This window comes from Schistocerca gregaria, chromosome 1 (assembly GCF_023897955.1).
Source record: "Schistocerca gregaria isolate iqSchGreg1 chromosome 1, iqSchGreg1.2, whole genome shotgun sequence".
Lineage (NCBI taxonomy): Eukaryota > Metazoa > Arthropoda > Insecta > Orthoptera > Acrididae > Schistocerca > Schistocerca gregaria.
This window is the reverse complement of record NC_064920.1, coordinates 551,196,327-551,209,063: the sequence shown is the minus strand read 5'-3', so window position 1 is coordinate 551,209,063 and position 12,737 is coordinate 551,196,327.

The window sequence follows — 12,737 nt, the reverse complement described above, 5'->3', positions numbered from 1 at the left end:
AATGGTAGAAAGACAGCTTAAAGGTGGGTCATTGAACCCTCTGCCAGGCACTTTGTTGTGAATAGCAGAGTAATTACATAGATTTAGATGCAGATGAAAATCACCTGAAGTTAAGGAACTTACGCTTTCCAGAAATATGGCGCAGTTATTAGCAACGCCCGAGAGTATCATCATCATCACCTATGGAGTGAACAACATCCTGTCTGCTGTTATATCAGTAGCCATGCGTGTCTGCAGCCACATATGCAAGAAGGGGCCAAGATTCTAAAATTGCCATTTTTTTATATTAGTGATGTTGTAAGTAGGCTGTTTAGGTTTTTTTATTCGTAACGCCGCCGCCACGTAGCGCTCTGTATGAAAATCACTGGCTGTGCGGTGTGCAGTCTGTGGCTGGTTTGCATTGCTGTCTGCCATTGTAGTGTTGGGCAGCGGCAGCTAGATGCTAACAGCGCGTAGCGTTGCGCAGTTGGAGGTGAACCGCCAGCAGTGGTGGATGTGGGGAGAGAGATGGCGGAGTTTTGAAATTTGTAACAATTGATGTCATGAACTGATATATATATTATGACTATTAATGTAAATACATTGTTTGTTCTCTATTAAAATCTTTCATTTGATAACTACACCTATCAATAGTTAGTGCCTTCCGTATTTTGAATCTTTTATTTAGCTGGCAGTAGTGGTGCTAGCTGTATTGCAGTAGTTCGAGTAACGAAGATTTTTGGTGAGGTAAGTGATTTGTGAAAGGTATAGGTAAATATTAGTCAGGGCCATTCTTTCGTAGGATTTTTTAAAAGTCAGATTGCGTTGCGCTAAAAATATTGTGTGTCAGTTTAAGCAGAGTCTTGTATAATTTATCTAAGGGGACGTTTCATATGTCGACCCTTAGCCGAGGATACCTCACTGGAATCTTCTGATTTTTTCTTGTAGTTTGTGTAATTAGTGTAGCTATTGTTTATTGCTAGCGCGTAATTGTAGAGAGAATCTCCTTTGTAGTTGTAGTCTTTCATTGTTGTATAGTAAAACAGTTGTGGCATGCATGTAGATTTGCACCAAGTATTTCGCAGCTGCGCTTACAATTAACTAGATATTATTTTCAGTGCTACGTTAATGTGTTCTCTTATTTTTGCTCTTCAAATTGTGCTTTTCTGTGTTATCGTGTGAAATATTGTGACAATAATGGCGTGTGAAAAACTTAATACTAGGCTCCAAAGTAAACTGAGAAGTAATAGTGACGACGAGCGTCGCTTATCAGCACCACAGTGCAGTGAATTAACAGACATTCGAAGTAGTAATTTGGTAATTGTGCATAGGGAAATGGAGCGAGCGTCAAATACTAGTGTAGACAATGAAACAAGTAGTGAACAGGGAAGCATTATCGATCGATCGGTCGGCAACAGCTCGCCTCAGGAATCCGAAATGACAGAACACAATTTTGCAAATACTGTAGACTTAGGTTTCGGGTCCTCACTGTTATCTCAAATGAGTCAAGACACATTTTCTGCTTGTCAAAATGTGAATGTTGCGGGTGAAAATGCACTGCCAAAAAGCATAAAGAAACAGATTCCAGACACTAATACATTATTATTGCAATTAATGCAACAAATGGAACAAAATCAGAAACAAATGGGACAAAAGCTTCAAAAGTTAGACACAATGGAACAAAATCTTCAAAAGTTAGACACAATGGAACAAAATCTTCGAAAGTTAGACACAATGGAACAAAAGCTTCAAAAGTTAGACACCACGCTTGAACAAACACGTGAAGATTTAACTAATGAGTTACATAACATTGAATCGAAATGTCAAAAAGTCTGTAATGACGTAAAAACACAAATTTGTGAGTATTTTCAACCTATTTTTTCGTGGCATGAAAATGCATTACAGAATCACGAAGCAGCCATAAAAGAATTGCAAACTATTCTTCATGAAAATCATGAGACCTTGCAAGCTAAAATTGACTCAGTTGCACCTACCGATTACGCAACTTGCAAAAACTCAGGAAAACTTAAAGGACACAGTAGATACGATTTCAACACAAATGGACACTCTGAAACTTGGTTCAGAAAAACACACAGAGGAAATAATTTCACTATCGGATAAAGTAGAAGAACTTTCAGATCAGTTCACTAACTTATCTACAAAGGTAGATGGTGATCTGAATGACACAAAACCTGTAGCCTTCACTGACCCTGAAGAGTATGAATAAATTAGAAAATTCAAACAAAATCAAAATCAAATCAACACACAGTACAAAAGAGAAATGAGGGAAGTACAAGATCAGTTGGCTCAAGTAATACAAGAATTACATATTTCAGAGAACACTCGCGCTCCAATACGTGAAGAGGGTCACAGAAATAAGGACCAACCACAAAAAAATAACACAGGGCACTTGGGAAATTATGAAAGAAATTGGCAAGGTACACCGAATTTTGAGATGGAACCGCCGAAACGACGTAACAATGACCGACATGCGACTCGCCGACATGATGATTTTGACCATAAGCTGTTCATTACTACACGTAAATTCAAAACATTTAAGAATTCTGACGACATTCATACACAAGCATGGCTTCATCAATTCTCTCATTGCTTCCCCCCCAACTGGTCATTAGAGCACAGATTAGAATTTATGTGTGGCTACTTGGAGAATGAACCAGCTGTAAGAATGCGATCGGTCATTCACGACTGTCACAGTGAAGGAGAATTTTATCATGCCTTCCTCTCAGCGTATTGGTCTCAAGCTACACAAGACCGAGTAAAACATAGCATCATTATGATGAAACATTTCGAACAATCTGAATTTTCCAGTCTTGTCAAATATTTTGAAGACATGTTACATAAGAATCAGTATCTTTCAAACTCATACAGCCCCTCAGAACTCATCCGCATTTGCTTAATCAAATTGCCTGAACATTTACGACATATTATTTTGGCAGGACTTTGCAAAAAGGACGTTGAAACTTTTCAGGGACTGTTACAAGAAATGGAAATTGACACTGACATTCGCGGGACGCGAAAACAGGAACACAACAATTACAGGTCACATCCGTCACAATTCCGCGATGAAAGAAATAATAACTGGACACGACAAGGCTATTCTCACAATACAAATCGTGACCAAAACAGACACCACCCGTACGACAACCGCTGGCAGAGTAGTAATATTTACAGAGAAAGATTGCATTTCCGTAGTAATGAATATGACTGAGACAGTCATAGAAACAGACAATATGGCAACCAGAACTATTATTATCATGGGAGACAGAATAACTTCAGACGCATCAGATAGCACGCAGTTATTCCGGGAGAAATTCTTCACCACGTGACCGACAAGAAAGAAATTATGGAATTTACCGACATGACGACAGACGATATAATCCTAACGACAGACCTGAATTTCATCAGAACTGGCGAGATTCGAACAGGGCAGAGCCTTCTCGTCAAGGTGAATTTGTAGCAGTTAGGTCTCCTAATCCCAATAACGACGCGCGCTAACAAAGAAACAGACAATGACTCGCACCGCAGGCAGCCACGTGCGCCGGCTGGCTCAGAGAAAAATAACATAGACGCTAACTTTGAGAAAAATTTTAGCATTCCTTACCGACGTATACAACATGATAATTGCTTTGAAGTTGAAACTCTGTGCACTAGGAAGAGTAAAGGTTTACACCACATTTCACATGTAAAACCCTTTATTGAAATATAATCTGCTTTTTAACTTTGTCTTTGCCATAAAACATTTCACTTCACATTTCTAGTATGCTTTGTCACACTGAGAAACTGTTAACATGCAACAAACAGCCTAGGTTCTAGACTATCCAGTCTATAACCTAGGGAACATTTTTAAACAGAAATTACGAATGCATTGTTATAGTGAACAGACGACACAGTGTTGTTATTTGTAAATTCTTGCTTGTTAGTTGCACGATTACGTAACGACTATAAGGCTTACATACTTACAACATATACTGTTAATGAGATTTTAATACAACATTTTGGTTTAGTTGAAAAGACATTCTTTATTTGAAGTACTTTCTGTGAGATTAAAGATGACATAGCATTCGGTTTCTTTGATAGCTACACGATTATATCACGACGCTACTAATGTGTGACACAATTTACATTGTGCTTTTGCGGTGTATCTGTTTTATATCTGCACAGTTTTTCTGAATTCTGCTGGAAAGGAAAACATGTTTTAGTAGTAACTAATTGTATAGCTACAATGAGACAGCCTTTTCTGTAGCACAGCAATACGTTACAGTACAGTACTTACTTCACCACGGCAATAAGCGTAGTAACTACGATATCTATACACAAAGAATTTCACTTTTGTTTATCATGAGGTAAGTACATTGACTTCTGCAGAACTTAGCTTTCGGAGGACGATAACTACGACACTTCCACAGAGATTATCTTACAACAAGACGCACAGTTTAGCGCTACAGTACACGTATTTGAGTGATTAATTTTGTACTTAAAACATTTATTTTTAAAGATATTTGAAGTACAATGATACAAAGGTTTTCAGTGATACAGTTCATTCCATTGCTGTAATCTGTAACACCTGAGGATATAATTACATTAATCCTCAGGGGGGTACACGCTTACTTTGTGTACCATGTGTCTGGCAAACAAAAGGAGCCCTAGCTAATATGGTATTTGCTTATACAACTTTACGCATCGGTACCATATTTCTCTAACACAGAATTACACAGCTATCTTATCATTTAACTGAGAGAGACAAACATTTATTTACTATGTCAGTGACAGATGTTTACGCAATTACACAGTTGGATAACTTCACACTTATGAAATTGTATTTTATCTGTACTTTGTGAACTGTTCATATTTTTTCGGAACCGTTGTGATACTATGAGAGCTTTGGATGATGTATTTGGTATGAGATCATGATTTTTAAAGTACGTTTGAGGTAGATGACACTTTTGACATGAGCAGAGAATTTTTTTTTTTAGGTTTTGAAATTATTGGAGGAAGCTACGACGATTTTGAGACTAGGCTGAGGTTTTATGATGTTATGATGACGATGTGTATTACGCTGTTGCGGTATGTTTATGATCAATAAGCTGATGCTATATGAGTTATTTGATTATGCTATGCATCTGTTATGATGAAATATTGAAGACGTGTCAACGAATAAGGTAAGGAATAATAAGTAGTGGTTAGGGACTCTGGTTTGTGAAAAAGGTTGTTGGAAACCAAGAATCGTACTTTAAGAGTTATGAAATGTATGTAAATGCGTGAATGTATTACAATGCCGCGAAAATTTTTTGGACACTGTTATATTTATAGGATTTTATTTTCTACACATTTGTAACGCAAATTCTCAACCTGTGAAAATATTTTTATATGAGACTGCCACTGTAGGGGAAACTGATGTCGTAAATATTTCGGTAAGAAAGTTAAGAGACCACCTGCACGTAATGCGTCGTGGGCACCCAACTGCACGACAGCCACCTGGAAACAAGCCATTAGTGTGTGCCTTTCAGAGGCACAAGAAAAAAAAGGAGGCCATTATCCTCGCTATTGACATTCCTTTGTAGAAAGCATCGCAAAAACGACACGCTCATTACTTGGAAAAGATACTTATTTACATCTGCACACCTGATAATGACAAGCGTCTTTCTACGAGAGTTGAGAGAATTTGTACTAACTTATGAAATGTCACATGACTATTGAATGATATTTTTATGCTTTGCCTTTCATAGTTGCTTATTTCATTTGATATCTGGTTTCCAGCTGTGTTGCAGTATTGGTTTTATAAAATAAAATTAAATGCATTTGCTAATGTGAACACTTTCTGTCAACAGATCTATTAAATAATCATTTTATGAGCCACGTTCTTCGAAAAAGGAGCACTCGGAAAGGAAAGGACAATAAGAAGGGATTAATAACAGTTACTGCATACTTAATTTTCTTTTCAACTACTTGGTAATATCTTTTGTAGAATTAGTTTTGTGGTGCACCACTTTAATGACATAGATATTAATATATGAATAGACATTTCCCTTTTCTGCATTGTTGTCTTTACTGTAATATATTTTTCTGCTTGAGCTTTGTCATGTTTAGATATAAGTTATTGCATTTGCTGATGCTGTTTGCCAGGCATAGTGTTACTGAATTTCACTTTGTATTACTCTGTTAAGCCAGTTTTACTACTGATTTATTTTTCTTGTTGCTGTTCATTGCTTCATATGAGTTGTAATGTTGCATATGCTTTGCTAAGTCCTATATTGCTGCCTTTTTTTGCCAATTTGCATTTTTTTGTCATTGCTGCTTGTGTTAATTGTTTTGTGCTGCTTCATTGCGTCGTCCCTTAGTTTAGCATCTGAGCTCAGTAGGTTTAAGTTAGCTTAAGAGGGGGTAGACTATATAAGAGAATGAGTTGCGATGAATTGGAAGGAATGCATTGAGAAGCTATAAGAAAATGGTTTGGCGAAAAAAGGTATTTCCAAATAGGATATGAACAAAACAGTAGGGTTTAGAGACAACAGGTTTAGGTAGGATTTTCTTGGAAATAAATGCTGAGATAAGATAATGGAAAATAAATAATGAGGTAAGAAATATGTGAACATATAACTACAAAAAGCATGTTTGGATAGGATTTTTTTGGTGGAAACAATTTTGAAATAAGACGAAAGATCTATGGAATGAAGTTTTGGGTTGGACTGCAGTGCCAAATGTTACACTGAAAACAAACCCTATCCTGTCCTTTCGTATTATTCCGCTATGTTTTTGTATACCCTTGTGTATTTGTGTTCTTCCTGTCTTTATGTGTTTAGCTAATAAGATTTATGTTGTAGAATTTTTCTAATACTCAGCTACATGAACTATGATGAGGAATACTGTTATCCTCAAATATAATTTGCATTAATAACATGTTATTTACTTCTTAAAGATGTTTACACATTATTTATTATGTTTTGTTCTAATGCTCATGTGTAAAGTTGATGTTTCAAAAGTTATTCTGATCTTTTATGTATGTACTTATGTCATAATTTTTGTAACACTGATGTATTTGTTATTTCGATTCTTTCGTAAAGCATGTATTACTGCAAATGTTATCTGTACTATTATGTTCTTTAATGATATATTTTGTACCTTTGTAATTGTATTCTTATGTTGTAAATTTATAACTGTATAGACACCAGTTCTTCAAATTAAGTTTCATTTCACTGCACACATTTCTGTTGGTCATAGTATATGGACAATATGTGAGAAGTAGGGACTGATAGTGTTTGCACGTGTGTTAACAATTCAGCAAGGGACTGGTTAAAAGCATTGCTGGTTCTAAGGATATTCCAAAAACTTTGTGAGTACACAAGTGGTGCTTTATGGACTTGCTATATTGTCCGCAAGACTCTTCAATGGTGATTGTGCACCTGCACAGTCACAATGGATGGCAGCTAGCCCTCTCTACAAGGACTGAAGTGGGTCTGCACCTTCGATGGCCCTCCAATACCATTATTTCTACAAGGACTGCAGTGGGTCTGCACCTCTGGTGGCCCACCAATACCATAATCTCTACTAGGACTACAGTGGGTCTGCTCTGTGATGACCAACCTTCCAACATTCTTCAAAACTTCGACTGACTCTGCTGTGTGTTTGCTCTGTTGTGGCCCATTACCTGTCTGCATGTCAAGAGTCAGCACTGTCTTTCCATTGGAAGGACAACACTACTTCTTCAAGACTGCATGGAAATCCACTACTTCCGTGTGCATTTTCTTTTACTACTCAGACTTTGAGAAAAACACTGCAATTTTACTTTGATGAATGATCAGGACTGTCTTTATGGACTTTGAGAAAATTTTAGCTTTTGACCAACATTGTATAGATAAGTGTGTGCATTTCATTTCTTTATTATTGTAATTATGAAAAAAAAATTTCAAATCTGTATTGGCCACTGCCCAAAACAATTTGTAAATTTTTTGTGGGGAGCATGGGGGCTATGTAAGTAGGCTGTTTAGGTTTTTTTATTGGTAACGCCGCCGCCACGTAGCGCTCTATACGAAAATCACTGGCTGTGCGGTGTGCAGTCTGTGGCTGGTTTGCATTGTTGTCTGCCATTGTAGTGCTGGGCAGCTGCAGCTGGATGCTAACAGCGCGTAGCGTTACACAGTTGGAGGTGAACCGCCTGCAGTGGTGGATGTGGGGAGAGAGATGGCAGAGTTTCGAAATTTGTAAGAATTGATGTCATGAACTGATATTGATATATTATGACTATTAAAGTAAATACATTGTTTGTTCTCTATTAAAATCTTTCATTTACTAACTATACCTATCAGTAGTTAGTGCCTTCCGTAGTTTGAATCTTTTATTTAGCTGGCAGTAGTGGTGCTCGCTGTATTGCAGTAGTTCGAGTAACGAAGATTTTTGGTGAGGTAAGTGATTTGTGAAAGGTATAGGTAAGTATTAGTCAGGGCCATTCTTTTGTAGGATTTTTTAAAAGTCAGATTGCATTGCGCTAAAAATATTGTGTGTCAGTTTAAGCACAGTCTTGTATAAATTGTTCTAAGGGCACGTTTCAATGTAACTGAATCGATGAGTCGAAAAACGTGCCGTGCACGAGACACTAAATTTGGAATGTGGTATAAAATCGTGTCTCAAAACATTTGCTAATCATCAAATCAATAATCTTTGATGGTTTGAAGGCGATTAATTTCTCCAGTTTGTGTGAAGTGCATTATTTTATGTTACTGAAATGCATATAGATCCCTCTTGTTTATTCAACGATCTACAGTTACATCTTTATTGTGTGTGGCCAGAAAAAAATTAGTACACGTGGACAGACGATGTTAATTTTAACCCGATGACGGCATATGCCTCCTGGGGGATAGTAGATGTACTGATAATGGATTTAGCGCCTTCCGCCAATAGGGAGAGCAGTCGCATAGGTACCAGAGCGCTATCTATTTCAATCCTTTAAAAGCCAATGATCAACTACAGAAAGCTTCGTCTATGACCTGATTCCTTTCCCCCATCTGCTCCTATTAATCGAACATATCCGCATACTTTACACCCCCCGCCGCCTTGATCCCCCTCATCCCCTGGTTGTTCCGCTCCTCTCCAACCCCTGCCCTCTGCCGCACCTTCACTGTTGTGTCCCCCCTACCCCTCATCTCTACACCCTTCGTCTCCTTTTCCAAGACGGCTTCCGTCAACTGCCCCTCCCGGATGATGCTCTCTCTTTGTCCATTTATCGCTCCTATCAACTCTGATCCTCACCTCCCCCTCCCCTCCTCGGTTCTTTTCCTGTGCTCCCTCCCCCCCCCCCCCCCCTGCATCATGCTTTTCCCTGCCTACCCTCTCTCTGCCTCCCTTCTCTCCCCCAAATCCTTTTGCATTTCCCTCTTCTACCTTTCCCGATTACCTCTCACGTCTGCCCTGCCCCCCTTTATGGGTCCTCCTCCCCCCTGTCGATTCCCCACCCCCCCTTCGTTTCGTTTTTCCTCTAGTTCTCCCTGCTCCCGTCATCTGTCCATGTACTCCCTCCCCCCATCTGCCCTTGGTTGTGGAGTGTCATCTTCGTGCCGACTTTTTAGTGCAGTGTTTCCAGTGATTGTTAAGTGTTGTGTGTCTTTTCTGAAGTGTTGCGAATGGACATTGTACTGTCGCTGGGTGTGATTTTTATATCTCTTGCGAGCACAAACCAGACTGTCGCCACGTTTTTTAATTGTCTGTCGACTATTTTACATGTCTGCTTCCTGTGTATTTTATTAGCATTGCTCACCCTTTGTTTTATGTTTTAACTTCCCATAGTTTTCCGCCGTTTTACAGCTTAAGTCACCGTTTTATCGCCTGCTTTTATAGTTTCTTATCTTCTTCTTATGTTTTAAAAATTCTGTAGACCGAAGAGCAGCGTACTAAGCTGCTGCCAGCCCGCGCCTTCGGGGGGAATCGAAATTCAATAAAGAAAAAAAAATACAGGAAGCTCAGTGTGGTGCAGACGTGTGAAGCAAGAAGGCAACCATGCCACGGAGACGCGCTCGTTCGAGTTTGAAAGCGGTCAAATTTTGGCCTTCCGAGTGGCGTAATGGTCCTTCCGGATATGTGCCACACATGTTGGACGTGTTGCACCAGTTGTGCAGCGATGCTAGTTATCAGTGGTCGCGTGAACATTCTCGGACCCGCTGATGAGATTCTGGACGTCCACGCAGCACAGACGGCCCCCAGTTTCGTAATATCGTAACGGCAGCAGTAGCACCTCGTACAGCTACCACAGCACTGGAAAGTGGGCTTGTAAGCCCAGACATGCCACCACTAACTGTTGCGAACTGGTCATTAGCACGGGGCACGCGCACCTCTAGCTTGTCTTCCACTCACGCCGCAGCGTCGACACCCACGGGCCGACTGCTGCCGTCAGAGGTTCACTTGGAAGATGAGGTGACGCACCATGGTCTCCAGCGATGAAAGCAGATTCTGCCTGCACGCAAGTGACAGTCATTTGCGTGTACGATATAGACCTAGTGAGCGCTGTCTCGTAGAGTGGTCCCTCCCCTGGCCTTACAGTCTGGGGTGCGATAAGCTACAACCCTCGACAATCTTTGGTGTTTCTGGAGGGGACGCCAAACAGCGCTCAGTACGCGCAGAATGTTGTCAGACCCTTTCCTTTGCCTTTCTTGCAACAGGAAGGTGAGGTGTTGCTCCAACAGGATAATCCTCGCCCACACATTGCGGTAAAAGTTTAACGTGCTCTTCAGGACGTGCAGCTACTTCCTTGGCCAAGACGATCTCAAGACTTGCCTCCAATCAAGGAAGTGTGGGATGTGAAGGGACGAGAAGTGTCTCGTGCTACTCGTCAGCTAAAAACTCTTACAAAACTACGTGATATTGTATCTCAGGAAAATACGATCGGCTAGATGCCAGAGCCAGCGGCTGGCCTCTGTGACCGAGCGGCTCTAGGCGCTTCAGTCTGGAACCGCGTTGCTGCTACGGTCGCAGGTTCGAATCCTGCCTCGGGCATGGATGTGTGTGATGTCCTTATGTTAGTTAGATTTAAGTAGTTCTAAGTCTAGAGGACTGATGACCTCAGATGTTAAGTCCCTTGGTGCTTAGAGCCATTTGAACCACAGTCAGCGCCTGGATTGTCACCTACTGAAATAAGAAAAGTAATCGGATAGACTGAGGAAATCTTGCATCAACCTTTCTTCGCTCGCAAAACTTCACATCTGACCACGTTATTCCATTATTTCAATGAATATTTGTTAAATGTTGACTGGGACAAGAAAACTTGCAAATACATGTTGATAAAGATTTTTTTTACCTTTTCTGTGAGTAACATGAGACCCAGTGCCGGAATTCAACTAGATGAATGTGAGAAAGCTTCCAAAAATGCTCAAATGGGCCGTTCAACAGATTCTTAACGGGTTACGACTGAACCAAGGCAGTTCTCGTTCTCTTAATTTGACGCACTGTTGTGCAGCCATGGCAACCAGACTTCAGAACTCGTAACTCTGTGATTCCAGGTTCCGCTACGTTGCCCACCATACGGGTTGAGAATATCGCAACTCTTGGAGAAGGTATCGTTCCACCCTTGAAATATCTCACTTTTTTCTCTGTTTTAGCAGAGAAAATGATATTTCTTCCTTCCGACTTATGCGTTTTGACCCGTAGATGGTGTGCAGACGGACACACCTACAGTAACATAATTGTGTTCTTTAGGGCTTCTCACAGTAGCTCTGCTGTGTAAACTGGAATAAGTCTCAGAAATCTTTCAGACTTTCCTGATTATCTCAGTGCCGAACTGCTTCAGCGTTGGACTGATTGTGCATCTCATCGTGACTTTCCTCTTCTTCAGTGGCCCCCATTGTTACCTAGGTTCATAAGATTTCTATGTGGCTATGACAAAGATCGTTTGTTCCTGGCTCCATTGCTACAAAATCTGGAAAAGTTGCAAGGTAGGATAATTAATGCTGTCGTTGATATCGACCACAGCGTGTTGGGACATACGTGGAAAGAGTCTGACTGTCGTATTGATATCTGCAGCTTCACAGACGCTACCCGTATTGAGTACCTGCAATGCGAGTTAAAAAATTGGAGAGATTATCAATACAATGATATGAATATGTTTTCTGTACGCCTCGTAGTTTTCACGCAGTGTAGTATGAAACGCTGGAGGTACTTATGAATAATCCTGTAATCATTCAGTTCATTTAACATACGTATCCTCTCAAACTAAAAGGAAATCAATCTATCACCACGTAAATCATTTCACAACTTAAGAACAACAAGATATTGTTAGTACTGTTTGTTATGCTCATACATCCTACACGATACTTATTGACTGATGTCATATTCCGTCTGTTGGTCCTTTTCTCGGGTACGTTCTACCTCTTGAGATTCATCAATTCAGTAGCAAAGCCGGTTACATCCACAAAAGCAATTTTTTTTGTGGTAAGCATTGACATAGTAAGTCTTTAGACATTTAAAGAAGACATAGTTCACCCAATGATTGTTATTCAAAGTCTTATTAAAGGTATTAACTTCGACCGTGCAGCAGAACCCGAACGTACACTGTACCAACCCCTTCATAAATGTTTGCAGAACTACACTGCCTGATAAAAAGTGGTGCTGCTGTGTATTACTGACTCTTTTTGATAAATATGTATTACTGACTCTTTTTGATAAATATTTAAAAAGTTTTCCTATTGTTTTCTTTTTCAATACTGTTGTTTCTGTTCACATTTAATGATTTTTAGGTTCCTACACGGTATACAACT